This window comes from Geospiza fortis, unplaced genomic scaffold (assembly GCF_000277835.1).
Source record: "Geospiza fortis unplaced genomic scaffold, GeoFor_1.0 scaffold53, whole genome shotgun sequence".
In the NCBI taxonomy this organism is placed as follows: domain Eukaryota; kingdom Metazoa; phylum Chordata; class Aves; order Passeriformes; family Thraupidae; genus Geospiza; species Geospiza fortis.
Genome location: NW_005054305.1, coordinates 1,749,975 through 1,756,332, shown reverse-complemented (window position 1 = coordinate 1,756,332; position 6,358 = coordinate 1,749,975).

Sequence of the window (6,358 nt, the reverse complement as noted above, 5' to 3'; positions counted from 1 at the left end):
CGTGTCATGGACTGAGTTGATGGAACGGGAGCTAGTGTGGGCATGAGTTAGGGGAGGAGGCAGGTGAGGCTCGGGACGGAGCGGCAGAGACTCGGTGAGGACGGAGCGAACTGGGCTGCTTCCAGCTTCCAGTCTGTGAGGGAAGGGGCACTGACAGGAGCCAAGCTAGGAAATGTCAAAACCCTGTCGGATATTCAGCGTGGCTCAGTGGCCGGTAGGGCAGAAGATGGCACTGGGAGTGCCATCTGCCCTGTGAGAGACGGCCCTGCAATGCACTGTGGGCAGAGCTGAAATTTGGGCGGGAGGTTGTGTTTGGGTTTAGTTAGCAATAGAGCTGGTCCGGGGTGCTGAAGTAGAAAGAAGCTGAAGGGATTTAGCATGCTAGGAGGTTGTTGGAGGCGAACAGGAGGAAGGCGCTCTGCGTATATTTGTGTCTGATATTAAATTGAACTGATGTGTGTCTGATATTTAATTGAGGTGGGTAAAGATGAGGGGGTCTGATTGTGTTGGAGAGATTGGAAACAGAAGGATCTGGAACATTTAATTAGATCTGTGAACTGTGTCCAAGTGGATGGGAAAGAAGCGGGTTTGGATTCTTGGTGTGTACAAAGATGAAGGTCAGACATAGCAGGAGCATGGAAAAGAGACTAGAAATATAGCCAGGTGCTCTGAGGATAAATATCCATTGAACTGGGGAAAAAATATTTTGCATTTCTTTCCTTCTGCCTTGGATTGATTAAGCAAGTGTATGAACATGCCCCTTTTTGCTTTTTGCAGGACATATTTCTTGAGAGCTTTTCAAAAAGTCTTTCTCATCTCTTGGGACCATAAGGCTCAATCCCATGCTATGATAAAAGTGTTTTATCTTTCTGCTTCAACACCTGAGAAAAAAGTGTACAGTGACAAAAAAGTGGTAGTGTTTGTTCATTTTCTTTGACAGGAACCTGCTGCAGTGTGACATAGAGAAAAAAAAGTCCAGTCCTTTTCTCACATCCTTTTCTTTTGTACTTGCTGGTTAAAACATTAAGTTCCAGCATCCTTCCCATCAAAAAGTGGGAGGGAAAAAACTGTCCATACCCATTAGAGAAAGTAGAGGTGGCACAGCAACAGTGTGGCACTGCAAAAATGCTGCTTGGTCCAGAAATGAGAACAACTGTGGCAGGAGAATAAATGAAAGGAAGTTCTGGAACTCATGGCTATAGCCAAGGCAGAAAAAAGCTAGATTCATTTAATGTTCAAAACCAAGGCACCTCCCAAATAAAGCTTTGCAACTGGGTTGTTCACTGACTACTTTGATTCTGATTTCATGCAAATTTTATGTGAATAGCTACATCAATTGTCTTTGAGAGAGCTATTCATATGCTTGAATTGCTTAGAGCTGGGTTTCTGCCATGGATTACCTGAAGACATGCTACCTCCATTAGCCTAACATCTTGGTATCTCTGCATTTATAAAGTTGCTAATAATATGACCCTTAACAACACGTAGCTAAAAATTTAGTTGAATCAGAGTTTAAGAGAGTTTACCAAAGCAGGTCAGGCTTCAGGATCACACTTTTGTCACTTTGCCAGTTCTAAGTGGTACATTTTTATGCTGTGTATGTCAACTCTGCTATTGATATTACACACGAATATAATGGAATTAAGTAATGTCAGTGTCAGTCCTTTTGAGATAGTGCTGCCATGTGGCTCTGGACACATTTAGATAGTAACTATTATTGTTATTAAAGGTTTGTGAGAGATTTGAAAGCATATCAAGGTGCCTGTATAATACTGTGCTACAGCTTGTGATAACTCTAACTCAGGTTACTTAATTATATCTAAATTGATCCTAGTAATTGCAGTCTATATTCCCTCGAAATTTGTGTTTGAATTTAATTAGAGATATGTACTGAATGAGTGAGAATTATTCTGGTAGCTTTAATGCAGTAACTCTTTTCCTATTTGGACTTATTTTTGTTTTGCTTTTTTGAAGAGACGTTAATTATATGTTTTCTTCTAACTTCTTATTTTGACTATCAACATTTACAGCTTGTAGGGTGGTTTCATCTGTACCATCTGTGGGCCATATTGCACATCAGATGGCAGGATAAAATCTGCAAAGAGATCGTTTTGGGACATAAAGTCTTTCAGGATTTGAAGCCATGATATTCACAACACAAATGTGCAGAGCCACTCATGTATCTGAAACAGAAGAAGCAGAATGCCAAAGCAGCTGCTGGAGTGAAATAAAGGAGAGACCACACAGTTGGAGCAACATGATGACTTCAAGAACAAAAGGACATTTGAGGGAAAAAGAAAGCACAACTTCAAGCAGTGAGAAATTGAAGTCAATCATTTGGAATTATTGACAGCAGACATGCAGTCACACAGCAATTAGAGACTCACTTTGGGAATCAAGGTCAATTAATACTGAGGTAAAGAGGCATCATAAAAAAAGCACCTTGTCTAACAAACGGCATTTTCTGATTGCTGACTAGGCAACATAGAAGAAATTGTCTATCACAGGCTGGAGTATGGTCATTTTCATACTCACAAGGCAAGATACAATCACCTTTGTTGTGTTGTAAAGGACTACTGCGTAAGAATACTGTGAGATACTACACTTTGTGCAAAGATTGACGGGCCACTGCCCAGTGGAACTACAGAAGTTGATAGGTATCATTCCGACCTGAGCCTTTGTTGTGTATTGCATTTCACTCTGCACATAAGTATAAGTCTCTTCACTTTCTTCATATTCGCTGGGTTTGAGAGCAATAGGAATAAGGTCCTTTATGATATAGTGCTCTGGAAGTCCATTTCCCTCTTCCAAGCCAAAAAGGCAAACTTCAAACAGATTTCAACCTTTTTTCTCAATCCTACAAGCAAAAGTTTCAAGTTCATCTTAGATCATTCTCTGAACTGCAGCTTGTGTTTATTGTTGTCATGCCCGTTACATCTAAATATTCACTGATAATCTGATGTATCCAGCCTCAGGTATTAGGTTTCAAAAAGCACAAAGAAATAAACAAATAGTCACACAAGAGAACTCTCTGCTTTAATTTCTTATTATTTGTGAACTATTGATTTCATACATTCTAAACCCAGTAATTTCTATCCTGTTTTAGTATCAATGTTTTAGTTGATCCAGCCTATGAAACTTTTGGTATTAAATTTTGCCTGAATGAAGTGTTGGAATTCCACAGACCTGGTATTGTCACTAAAATCCGATTGCAGACTTTGCTTTGATTTCTTTTTTGGGGCTAAAGAGAATCCCACCATCCTGATGGATAATTCTGGTTTAAACCTTCTAAATAACTTCTATCCTTCTATATGAATCACCAATGACCTTTTAAGGTTCATTATACTTTACCCCTTTATTATTTTGATGTGAATTATCCTTTCCCTAGTTGTAATATTGTAATTAGGATTAGGACCAATACAATTTGGTCTCTTTAACATCAAGGCATCTGTGAAATGAACTATTGCCCCAAAAACATTTATTCTAAATGGGTGAAATAGGTGGATAGGATGAAACAGAAAGCATGAGATAGAGATGGGTGTGAAAGTATATAAAATTAGATGTCTTTAATGCAGACAGTCTGAGGGCAGAGCTGAACTGAATTCAGATCTGATGTTCAGACACTGCTGTAACTCCAAGTCATCACATCTAGGCTTCCTTATCACTGTTATTTCATGGTAATGTTTTTAAAATCCATATTTTGGCATTCATGTTTTTAGCATGAATATTTAGCACACCTCCTACCAAAAAAATTGATAGTGCACAGCAAGATAAAGGAGACAAGAGTATTTCTTACAACTAGTAAGGACATATTTGCTTTATCTTTCCATTACTCACTCCATAGAAATTGAGCAACTCATCATCAGGCTTTTCTGGAAATTCAGCAGTATTACATAGTCAGTGACAGGCATATACCTTCTATTTTTTTTTTCTTTTATTTTAATAGAGTTTTAGGTCATTTAGAATGACCACTGTTAATGAGATGATCACTTCACAAAAGGAAAAGGATAGTTGTGGAAAAGCCCTGGCGTTAATCACTTAGATCTCAGTCACACTGATTCTAGAAACTATAACAGTTTCCATTTTTTAGAAGCTTCTATAAAATATTTAGTAGTGTCAGCTCTGGTTTACCGATTGGTAACTGTACAGCATCCATCATGAAAGGCACGGCAGGATGCCGTTTCCTTTGCTGGGAACCCTGTCCTTAACAGCAGCCCGGATGCCAGCTAAAGGGAAAATGAACTACATGAGACACAGTGAATGAACTACATGAGACAGCGTGTCTCTTCATAATTTTCTAAATATGTTTGTTTCAGATAAGGTAGTGAAAAAGGACTACCCCTTTTTGGTACTACCACGCATATTGCAAAAAAGTATGTTCTCAGTTATGGAAAACTCTGTAAGTGAGCACTTGTCAAAGCTGACTGTCTACATAGTTTTTATGGGTTTTTTTAATACAAATTTTGATGTCATATTTCATTTTCAGAATTCACTGATCATTCAGTGAATCATTTTTATTTGCTATTGATTAAGGAATCATTTTTGTTATCTAATCTGTGCATTACTTTAGAATGTAGCTGAGTAAAATGAATCACACTGTGAATTCAGGTTTTTGATCAAGCCTGGTTTTTATACACTATGTGATTAGCACAATCCATTTTGACCTCTTTCAGTGAGAAGATACAGAAAGATTTTTTACTATATAACAAAATAGTATTTTTAAAGGGAAATTAAAAGCATGGTGACTGCTTGAAATTATTCAAGAAGTGTTTTCTGATTGTTAGTTGGATTTGTTCACTTTAACTACATTATAAAGAATTTCCATGTATCTTTGAATGCATAGTTAGTATACTCATGAGGCCCATAGATCAAAGACTTGTTTTCCCCCTTGGAATATCTAGATATAGATTAGCCTTTTCTTCATCAGGAAATACTATTAAAAAAAATAATTTTGCCAAGGCTACTTAGCTAATTGTATGTAATAAAAAGTAATACTACCTATTGTTTAAATGTTTTCAAAGTGCAAGACCATATGAAAAGCAATCTCAACAAAATGGAAAAGGTATGCATAACACTAGCTATTCTATAAAATATCCAGTCTGCTCTGGATTTTTCACCATGGGTTGCTCCTTCAGAGACACTACTGAAACTTAGATCCGTTACTCCTAATTGACACATCTCCATTGCCAAACACATCCACCAAATAAAATTATTTTATAGCCTAGAGTGAAATAATCCTTTTAAATAGGGCTTACTTACAGAGGAGGCAGTCTTGCCTAACTTTTAGAGGTATAAAACTTGAGATCTAATCTATCTTTATTTATAGACAGTGAAAATGACTTGGCAGTTTCATTCCATTCTTAAATGAACACCTTCAAAAGGCAATCCCTTTTCTTGTGTTCTCATTGACTTTTGAGCGAGTTTAGAGACCTAGGTTAGTCTATGTACCTACATATCACCAATACTGGGGGAATGCAGACTGTCTCCTTGGGATCACCTGATCATTTAACACAGGGATATAAGAAATTTCTCCCTGTTGTTCACCATTTGACTTGCACAACAGAACCACTCACAGGCTTGCTGTGAGTCCCCTGGCTAATTAGTCATATACAGCATAAAGATAAGTTGCAGTTTCATATAAGCATTTACATTTAGAGCTTACAGAGGTGGGGGGTTTTTCATGGCACTGACATGGTTTGAAGAGTAAAGCTCAATGGTTAGTTTTTTTAATTTCAAATTTGCAAAGTTTCCTGTAGTTGTGATCACTAAGAGAAGTGACTCTCATAAAAGTTGGTAAAGAATCATAGAATAATAGTTTGGGTTGGAAGGGACATTAAAGAAAATCTAGTTCCAACACCCTGCCATTGGCAGGGACAATTTCCACTAGACCATGTTGCTCAGAGCTCCATTTAATTTGGCCTCATTAGTGTTGGGTGACATTTGTTGGGATATTTATTCTGAATCCATCTGGGAAATGGCAATTAGTTCCTTTGCTACTTTATTTTTGCTGCCCTTTTCTTAAACAGATATTTGCATTGCATAAGAGGTGCTGCTTATGAACTACAAGTATGTTAACAATAGCAGAGAAAATGGCCCTGAATCCATACTGGAGTCAAAACATGGAAATTGGTAATTTTAGAGGTGAAAAACACTCATCTCACAATTACAGCACCCATGTCTTTAGTGGAATGTCACCCATGATCTAAGTGTAATATTTGTAGTGCAAGGAATTTTTAGTGTTTTGCACTACCTATAATCTATGCAGAGTTATCCTTTATCTCGGGTATCAAATCTTCATTTTGGTTTGTGACTTTGTTTTGTTTTTGTCAGAAAGTCACAGATGTATTTGAGCTTTTGG